The sequence below is a fragment of the Parus major genome, chromosome 2 (genome assembly GCF_001522545.3).
Source record: "Parus major isolate Abel chromosome 2, Parus_major1.1, whole genome shotgun sequence".
NCBI classification, from domain to species: domain Eukaryota; kingdom Metazoa; phylum Chordata; class Aves; order Passeriformes; family Paridae; genus Parus; species Parus major.
This window is the reverse complement of record NC_031769.1, coordinates 74,543,385-74,553,002: the sequence shown is the minus strand read 5'-3', so window position 1 is coordinate 74,553,002 and position 9,618 is coordinate 74,543,385. Positions and strand designations below refer to the sequence as shown.

The 9,618-nt window shown below is 33.9% G+C and overlaps 1 protein-coding gene across 4 annotated transcripts in view; it reads right to left on the bottom strand.

Moving 5' to 3' along the window:
* CDH18 (cadherin 18) overlaps positions 1-9,330 on the bottom strand; it is a 1,344,136-nt gene extending 1,334,806 nt beyond the window's left edge. For 2 of the 4 annotated variants that reach the window (XM_015652999.3, XM_015653058.3), the window contains exon 1: positions 8,991-9,328. The gene's annotated coding sequence lies outside the window, so the exon portion shown is untranslated. Of the gene's footprint in view, positions 1-8,990 lie in introns of all 4 variants that reach the window. The other 2 variants (XM_015653084.2, XM_015653076.3) reach the window with 2 other exon arrangements.
* Between the last annotated feature and the right edge of the window lie 288 nt (positions 9,331-9,618).

Genomic DNA, 9,618 nt, shown 5'->3' with positions numbered 1-9,618 from the left:
AAAGACTGTAGCAGGAATTGGGACTGTTTTAAACACCAAAGTTCCAAAGTTTTTGTCTCTGTTGTCATGTGAACAAAGGAATGGTGGGTAGTAGGGGATAAAAAGGGTTTTCTGGAAGTTTATTCTGGTGTTCTTATTCTTGTAGTTTTGTTAATAAACTTTCTTTATTCCTTTTTAAGTTTTAAGCCTGTTTTGCTCTTGCTCTAATCCATATCTCACAGCAAGAAATAAGTAATTTTTTTAGTTACTGGTTTAAAACCACGACAACACTATATAATTTATTTCTTGGTAAATGTCTATAGTCATACTCTTCTGCCAAGGTTTGTACAAAGTAATGAAAGATACCTCTCCTCAATCAAAGGAACTTAAACTGTTTTGCATGATAAAAGCTTGTGGATGAGTTAATCTTGGCGTCCTGTAAATTTTGACATTCACTCCTCCAACACTCTAGTGTTGATCAACCACATAAAGTGACAGCAGTTCTTGCAGTAGAGCTTCTCCAAAATTTTTAGGCAGGAACACTTAGTTATAAAAACAGGTGAAGAAGTTAATGAGTTTCAGATATATATATATCAATAACAACAAAAAAAAAAAAAGGCAGAAATCTAGATGCTTAAGAGAATTATAGAATCATCACAGAAAGGATTTAGGTTGATATGTAATATAGTTGGGTGGGTTTTATGCATATTTTTCTCTCTGTGTAGTGTAATTTAATTTGATTCTTAAAAGTAATTAAGAAGTTTGATATGTCCCAGGCATGTTGCATTTGCCAGACTTGGGCAAGACATTGAGAAGATGAGCTAGAGTGGGGAGGAGATTGCACCACATTGGAGCCAGGTATGTATAGTTATTTAGTTGTTCCCCTAGACAGATACCCACGAAGCTTTGCCGTTTCAGAGTAAGGTACAATTCCAGTTTGAACAATTTTCCTAAAAAGTACAAAAATTGTGACTACTAGTAGTTTTATATATGCATTTTGCTGATGTTGTCTTCCTGATCCCATCTATCTGAGAATTAGTAAGGTCAAAGATCTGTAAGCCTTTTTTCAAGATCTTAGAGATATTGTGGCAATCAAACAATATATGGATACAGAGTGCAAAAAGCAACATCTTTTCCCAGAGTGTTCTCCTGATCTTCAGAATAATGTCTGTATGACACATCTGCTTAATCATGCTCCCGGTCAGGCAATTCAGGGATGATTTTCCATATTTGATGGACACATGTAGAGCTTTCACACTTTGCTCCTGCTTTGCTGGGATAAACCACCTCATAACAGCTGTAATCCCAGGCATTGATATTTGTTTATTGGCACAAAACAATAAAGAACATGTACTCATGACACTGATATAATTTTGCTAGTTAGATTCTGTACATGTAAATAGATGTATGACAGTGCCTAGACTTAATGAACAAACATTCAAGACTGAGTACCTTAAATATCATCCAAGCTGATCTGAAGCTGATTCGAATTTCTTGTGTCTCAAAATAGGGCAGGGAATGTAAAAGTATGTTTTCACATCAGAAGTTACTAATGATTTCATTTAAGAAGATAGGTTCAAATTCTGATTCCATATACAGTATTAAGAAGATATACTCTGTTGCAAGTTAAATTAAAAAAAATAAATAAAGGATAAATTTATATTATTTAATCCATTATTCTGCATTATTATTATATTATATTACTACTACTATTAATCTTATTATTTTTTCTAATTCTAATTACTTATTATTAATTTTATCATTTAATTATTTATTTTAATATTTTATATATTGCATTACATGATTATATAATTGCATCATATATTAATATTTATATTGCTATTGTTATTTATTATTTATTGATTTATTATTATATCTTACATTATTATATTATTATAGACGAATTTGTTATTTACACTTGAAATTTGCAACATTAATTTCAGAATGGCCCTTACATGTATCAGTACAGCTGTGATGCATAGAATTAGAAATATTAATGCATCTTAAGAAGCCAGGAAAAGCAAAACACTACGATGTATATTCAGTAGTTTTTAGAAATTGGTGAAGTCTATGTACCCTTATGAAAATCAGACTTCTAGAGCTGAAATTTATAATATTTAAAGTAATATCATATATTTTTACTTTCTGGTATATGTAATTTCCAAATGCTACAAAATATTTATACTGTCATTGTTATGTATTCTGGGCCACAAAGAGTTTCTACCTTCTGATCATTACATAGTATTAAGAATGGAACTATTGTTTCACTATGTTCAGCATAAAAATGTATCATCGTTTACTAATCTTTGATAGTTCATTTTGTTTGCCTTGGCACCTTGCCCAAAAATGAATTTGACAGGGGTTTGGCATGGAATAATTTTTGATGGGTTTTCTCTTGTTTTGTTTGTTGGTTGGTTGGTTTGTTTTGTTTTTCTGTTTAATATCTGATAATTGGAGGGAAGGAACAAAACCTTCAGTCACATATCTTAAATCAGTTGCAAAAAGTTCTGAGAGAAAAAAGCTATAGAAATACTCAAGGTATTGCCATAGCTTTGTCAGTGCTGTAAGCACATTAATTCTCAGTGTTACAGATCCACCTGAAGACAATGAATTACTTCTCACTATCAGCTGCTTCGCAGAACTTTGTTCATTCACTTTATACTCCACAGAGCAGTGTTAATCGTTGCTGATCAGACCAGGATTTATCCAAGTCATTTTCCAGAGCCACAAGTAATCAGTGTTTTGCAAAGCAACAACACTTTTTGCTCACTTCTAAATATTTTGAAATTCAAGCAAACACAAAAATCTAAAGATCTTTTCTCAAAACTATACTTTATGTATAGTTTTACATATAAAACATGCAAAATTGTAATTTTTTGCATGTTGCTCAGCAAAGCCTTTCTGTTATTACATCACAGCATTAAAGCAGATTATGTCAACAAAGTGTTTTCAATATCAGGAAAAAATATTTTGTTGGAATCCTGGCATCTGATGATCTGCATTTCTTGGTGACAGCTGTCTTGAAACTTGTACCCTCAAGTGGCTTCACAACCAACAAATCCTTTTCTTTTATGGTGTTCTAGGAATATGTTTGGGTTCTACATAAAATACATAAGATTCATAAAATTCATAAAAGTTGCAAATTTTCTTTAACAGGGAAAAGACTTTTTACTGTGTGTAATACAGAGAGTAAAGGATAAACTTATACAAATATATAATAGACTCATATCATAGAATGGCTTGGGTTGGAAGCAAGTCTAAAGATCATCTAGTTACAACACCTTTGCCATGGGCAGGGATGTCACCATCTATATATATATATAAATAAATATGTAGGATTGTATATAAATATGAATGCCAGGTACTGTTTCTATGCAATTTCATTTACTTTGTCATTTTTCTTCCAGTAAAAAAAAAAAAATAAACAAGCAAATTATTCTGTTTTTCATTGTATTACTGTGCAGTTTAGATTACATTGTTATTGATTCTTTTTAAAATATTTTGAAAATACATACAATCATTGCTTTGGCAAACTTTTCTACTTCGAAAATATAGTAATTTGAATTATTCCTGTCATATATTATAGAAAACATGAAAGAGGAAAAATGAATATTTCTTATTTGATTACATGTGTGAAGAACTGCTCTTTTCTGTCTTTAAGCATTCATCAGAGATTAATTATTTGTTCATGCTTAATAAAGCATCCCAGACTTTTGCAGTTTTCATTAGCTGAAGTGACTTCTGTCAACTTTGAGTGACTTCTGTTTGCTATAATAATACTTTACATTTACACAACAGTTTTCATTCAAAAGTATTTCAAAGTGCTTAGCATAGTGTGTTTATATAAGGGATAAACTAACCAACCAGTAAATTAGAGTTATCTCTGGAGTGACGCTCTGCAGAAACTTTGTGCCAGAATCTTATATGGGTTTAATTTTTATCTTTTACATAAAATTTCATTGATTTCAAGGAAGCAAAGCATACAATTAAATTAAACTGTGTTTTATAGAGGAGAAAAGAGTTGTACTGCTAGGGTGCTTGACTCCAACCAAGAAGTAGTCTCTGCTCCTTTCTTCTGCTACACATTTCCTGTCATTCTTCCAGCAATTTGCTTGGTCTGATTTGAGCCTTTAAAAAGTCATATGATCATAGAATACCCTGAGTTGGAAGAGAACAAAAAGGATCATCAAAGTCCAACTCCTGGCGCTGCACAGGAAAACCCGAGTCTCACCACGTGCCTGAGAGCATTGTCCATATACTTCTTGAGCTCTGTCAGGTTTCATGCTATCACCACTTCACTGGGGGGCCTGTTCCAGTGCCCAGACATCCTCTGGGTGAAGAACCTCTTTCTAATATCCAACCTAAACCTCCCCTGAGAAGACTTCATGTCATTCCCTTGGGTCCTGTCACTGGTCACCAAAGAGAAGGCATCAGTGCCTGTCCCTCCTCCTCCCCTCATGTGAAAGTTGTAATTGCAGTGAGGTCTCTACTCAGTCTCCTCTTCAGGCTGAACAGACCATGTGATCTCAGCTACTCCTTGTATGCCCTCCCCACCCATCCACCTTTCACCATCTTTGTGGCCCTCCTTTGGATGCTCCCTAATGACCTAATACCTTTTTCATATCATGGTACCCAAAACTGCACACATGACTCCAGGTAAGACCACCCCAGTGGAAGAATCACCTCCTTTGACTGCCTGGCAATGCTGTGCCTCTTGAATTACTAATCATAATGCCATCTCAGCTTTGATGACTATCCATGTGTACATAATTAATCACTTGCAATGCAAGCAAATCATAGTTACCTTCAGCCACCTTTTAGTAAGGAATAATCCTTCTTCTACTAACAGAAAGATAATTCTTATGATGCTGAATTTCCAATCTGCTAGTAGTATATCTAATGAAGATCATCTTTGAGTTTGAAGCATCAATTATCTATCTAAGAAACAAGACTTGATTTATTCCATATTTTCAACAATTTCATTATATTTTGTGATCCCCTGTCTGTGCAGAGCAATAAACAGAGTGTCTTGAGGTCCTGAATAGAATTTCTAGATGCTGTTTATTAGAACAAAGTTCTTAATTGATATAAGATAGTTGCTATAAGAGGATGCAAAAATAGAGAGATTATTCAGATGTGTGGTAAAACTAAGAAATAACATATTTTTTAACTTGATTTTTTTAAAAAAAAATCCAACTTGGGTAGATTAAACTCCTTCATTGTGAATGTCAAACATGACAAAGTGCGCCAGTCTCTTTTATTTTCTTTTTTTTCTTGAATGGATTTGGTAGTATTGGAGTCTCTCCAAGCTAAATAATATAAAGTAGCAAGCTGGTTCAGGGTGGGTAAAATCATTTACCAGCTTGGGATTTTTTTCTTTCAAAGATGGCAGGAACAAAAAAAACCCTTCAAAACTGGAACAGAGGGACAATTATTTTTCTCATCTTTGACACTCATGTTTCTCCTGGCCTCATCTCAGCATGATTTTGCAGTGTTTGCAACTACCTTGCTGTGCTTTACAACAAATTAATTATTTTTTTCCTTAGCTTGCATTGGACTATTTTATAGTTCTTTCCAAAGAATCCCACAAGTAATTGTACAAAGCTTACAACCGCACAAGAAATAGTTCAAGGTTCATAAATTGTTTCAGATCCAGCGGTGCAATGAATTTATAAAAACTTAAGGGTAATAGGCAGAACAAAGATGTTGGAATTTGGCCCACAGTAACTTCAGTGTAGCTGCTTATATGAGTAAATGCTTTCAGATTTGCAACTTTCTCAGTTTGTGAAATAAAGAGTGATTGAAAAAAACATCGTCACATACTTAGTCCTTCTGAAAGCAAGCTATGTAAGGGAAGATTATGTCAATTCTAGATGCTCTAGGTTCTTTTCAGTCTAATGTAGCAATACTCAACAGATTTATTTATTTTTTTTTCATGTTAGTTCCACCATTATTCACAGTTATTGGAATAACTAAACTTTAGCTTCTTGGACATAATGATTTTTCATATTCAGGTTGTTAATTAGATTTAGTCATTCCAGGTGTAACTTCAAAATTTTTGCTGAATGTGTTCCCTCCTTCTCCTCTACAGGACATAAAGTAACTTTTAGACATAACCATTAATTGACAATAAAAGTTTTCAAATATGTGCAATAAAAATACCCAAAATAACAGATTCCACTCTGACAAACAAACAAAAAATAGAGAAACTGTTAGCTGCTCTGTATTATTAAAATGCTACAGGTAAAGCATATTAATTCAAGAATAATTTTTTTGGTAACAAGTCTAGGAACTAGATATATCTTTGTATTGCAGTTTGCTGTGTGATATGATAGGAGAAAAGAGCCCCCTAATGGCTTTAAGTTAGCTAAGAAAATAGAAATAAAATTCACATTCTGTGACTGCAAGCTGGAAAGGAATACAACATTAATTTTAAAAAGGTCAAATTAATCTTTTGAGAAAAAGGTGAAATAACTGAATCAGTTTAAAGTGTTGCAAAAAGTTCAGATTAACATTGACAACATCAAAGATCTGAAAGAAAATGCACAGTTTGTAATATGTAGACTCTTAACTCTTTCTGATTCATGCTTTTTCAATGTATTTTTTTCTGGATCTGAAAAAAGAAGATATTTACAATATTTAATGTGGAGTTGAATAAAGTATCTTATGAGTAGAAAAATATTAATATAAGCTTAACTAATTGTTTGTGTTTCTGATTGTCTTTTGCACTTTAAAAAAATAAATGTAAGGTTCAAATCAAGTATTCCCATTACAAAAATAAACATTTTTTGGTTTAATCTGGAGTTTCATGGCATTGATATAACCTGACTAGTAACAGACACTAATCTGGAGGTAAAAAATATTGCTGTCTTCGAAATCACAGAATTACCATGAATTTTTTTTTTTCTTACCAGAAAATTATAAGGTATATTTAAAGAGCACGGGTATAGTGAAAAATACTTTTCAGAGATAAAAGAGAGATATTAATAAGAGCTGTAGGAAAGCTTTTGAGCATACATAAAGGACTTTTTTTGCTAGTCAAACTGCACATGAAATATGCCGAGGCAGGCCTATTTGTAAGAATACAAAGTGAATTAGACATTCAATTATCTTAACTCCTTATAAAATACTGTCTATGCTTGGTAAATATAGCTCTCAATACCCATGTCTTTGTTTTAGTGTTAAAATTTTTATCCAGGTAATTAAAATGCAAAGGGTTTCTTTCCATTATTTATGATCAGATTCTGCACTCTGACTCCACAGTCAGTGTATGCAATGCTCACCTTTGGCAGTATTTTATGGAGCAAAATACCACTCAATAAAGCTATGGTGTCAAAATGTGCCTTCAAGAGAATTTCTGGCTACCTGGAAAGAGTTTCAGAAGGAAACATCAAAATTGCTGACATTTGTGTATATAGTAAATAGCATAAATACTATTCATATAAAAGATACAAGGTATTAAAACAGCACAGATGTTATAGTTTAAGTAAGTCTTTAGTTTGGGGTCATCAGTTTAGTTCCTGTTTTGCCAGTGCTTATTCATATGATACATTATAGAAGATAAAGCTTTCTCTTAAGCACATCATATTTTAACCATGTGGTCACTTAGATACCCTATTCAAATTATTGTTAGTTTGTAAAAGATCTCTATTACTTAAGGTCCTCAATTCTTGTATGTCTTTTAGAAATGATAAATAATGATTTTGACAACTCCACTTCTCATCTGAGTTTTGTTGAGAAGTCATTAATTATTTAAGTATGGTGTTTTCTAGAAATTTATTTAAAAAATCTTGATAAAGAAAGAGAAGAAAGTGCTTTTCTGTAGTTGTGATTCTTTAGTCGATGGATAAATCGGATTACACGTAGGTCCACCTTCTAGCAGCAAGACCTTGCTATAGGCAGTTTCTTAACTGGCCAAAGCATTGGAACATGTACTTGTCTGGGTCAAAGTCTACTTAAATGCTTGCATTAATAAATTGATTCCTCTACTTCACCCATAGGGAATAATCACAGTATCTGGCATATGAAAAACTCTGCAGTTTGGAACAAGGAGCAGAGTGCACAAATGGATGAGGAAGGTGGTGCGTGTTGTCACAGCTGGAAGGAATGTTCTGCTAATGAAGGAGCTGTCTTGGCGTTATGCTCCTGTGGCCTGTAAACCCCCAGTCAATCAACTTCCTGACTTACTTCAAATCCAAAAGCTGGGTAATTTCAGATATAGTCTATCACCTTCAAGATCACGGCAATCTATCAGAACCTATCACCTATGACAACAAAGCCACTTAAAACACAGATGAAGGAAATACACAGAAACTTTATGTAGAGGTCTGCAGTTAGGAGACAGTATAGTCAATGTCATATCAAAACAGGTAATCAGTCCATGGGATGGCTGCTTCAAACATACAGCACAGTGTAACAGAACATCCTAGGTTTCATATTTCAAGTCATAAGCCTTGATCTTTACTTTGCAGGCAGAATGCTAGCAATACCTACTAGATCTATCAAAAATGGCAGTCTAATGATAAATTATTTAAGACTGACCATATTTGCTCAGCAGTGGCAAGCTTGCAGTCGAAAGACAGACACTATTTCAAACTACTGACAAACACTGAGAAATCTTTCAGGTAAATATTCTCTCTACCTGTCTTCACAATATGTACACTAATGGATTAAAAATATGGGAGAGCTTGTATGCCATTATTACTCCAGGCTGTTTAGCATGCATGGGACAAGTTACATTAAAACATCATCCAAGTAGTTAGAAATAATCTTTTCTGTTTGTTTCATTCACCTAAAGGGTTAAGCATGATAAATGCAATGCACAAACCATGTCCTGCTAATTGTCTTTAGGTGTACATAATAATTGATTTACATAATCTGTGAGTGAAAGAAATACAAGTGCAAAAAATGTATTCTGAGAATAAATGCCAAAGCTTGTATTTAACATGCAAGATATGAAAAGAATAATTCCTTTTTTAGCTGCTCAGAAAAGCAAATGATAATTTCCTTACCTGGAAGATCAAAGTCTGTATATCATCAATAATATGTGAGGTAAGGGGGAGAATGAATTTTTGTCTTCTGTAATAAGCCTTTCTTCAGAGGAGCAGAACATGAGAGATGTAAGTGAAACGAACTGTTCCAAGATCCAGTCTGTCATCAGTTGCACTGGCTTAGAGCTGGCATCCTCTTGCAAATGAAAAAAGGGTAGCTCAGCAAGTTCTCCACTGAAGGAGCTCAATATCAGTGTTATCAGGCACCAGCTGTCACACGCTGATGCTATAGTGGGTACAGTCTCCCTCTATTGCGCGCTTTCTCTCGCTTGCTCTCCCTCTCTCTCACCCTGACGTTCACTCAGCTCTGAATCTGAGCTCCTTCTGCTGCTGTATAATCAATCTAGCCTGTCTCAATCTAATAGGCCTCTCTTTAACCAGCCAATCAATAGCACAGATTCCTCTGCTGCTCCCCAGGGTCTTTACCAGGAGTGGTACAAACAATAAGAGTTTGGCCAGCAGTTTAACTAAGTATTTTTCATTATTTTAACTCTGTTAAAGAAAAATTGTTTAGGAGAGCCCGGGTTCAAAGCTATCTTTCTCTGTGTTTTTCGTCATAGTTATATAAACACACACATTGCACTGCAGT